The sequence below is a fragment of the Nylanderia fulva genome, unplaced genomic scaffold (assembly GCF_048542155.1).
Source record: "Nylanderia fulva isolate GAGA-0341 unplaced genomic scaffold, ASM4854215v1 Scaffold6, whole genome shotgun sequence".
Taxonomy (NCBI): domain Eukaryota; kingdom Metazoa; phylum Arthropoda; class Insecta; order Hymenoptera; family Formicidae; genus Nylanderia; species Nylanderia fulva.
In genome coordinates this window covers 3833982-3834738 of record NW_028190698.1, presented here as the reverse complement: position 1 = coordinate 3834738, position 757 = coordinate 3833982, and positions in this window count along the sequence as shown.

Below are 757 nucleotides of genomic sequence, written 5' to 3'. Positions count from 1 at the left end.
ATGCGCTGAAGACGGTTCGATATTATATCGAATGCAATATATCGAACTCGACATTGCTTACTATCGATATAAAAAAAATTATGAATTAAATTCACAATTGGCGCCACTGCGTTAAAAGTCGCGCCAAGCCGTTCATTAAACATTGTTTTTTTTGCTGTGCTGTGTGTCTCCGCGTGCAAATTTAGGTTTATTTAGAGTTTTTATAATGATTTAAGTCTTATTTGTTTGTGGTTGTGTTTTTATCCAAATCAATAAGTGAAAGAATAAATCTAGCCGAATACGAGATATCCTCATGTTTCAAAAAAATAAACATCTAGAAGATGATTTCCATCAGCTCGCTCAAGACAAAGATCGACTATCTCTTGCACTCAACAGCTGAGAAAGAAAAAGAAGTCGGAAGTAAGTTGTCTCACTTTCTAAAGTCGACGATGTACAAAAAAAGAATGACAAAAATAAAATAAAATTATCATTTTATTTTCACGAAACTCGCACACGCATTCTATTATTAATCTCGATATGTTCCTATGTATTTGCGTAAGTTTCAATGTAATTCGACATAAATTTACTATAATCCTCTTTTCGAATTGAATAACACTGACAAATTGTATCGAAGGTAAGAGTTTTAACGAGCGTTGAAAGGCTCGATAATTGCATCGACCGATCACCGACGCATGTATTTTCATTAGTGCACAGTTCGCCGGTCTCACAATCGCCTGTAATTAATTTACGGCCAACGTTTGTAACGAACCGGAGCGAT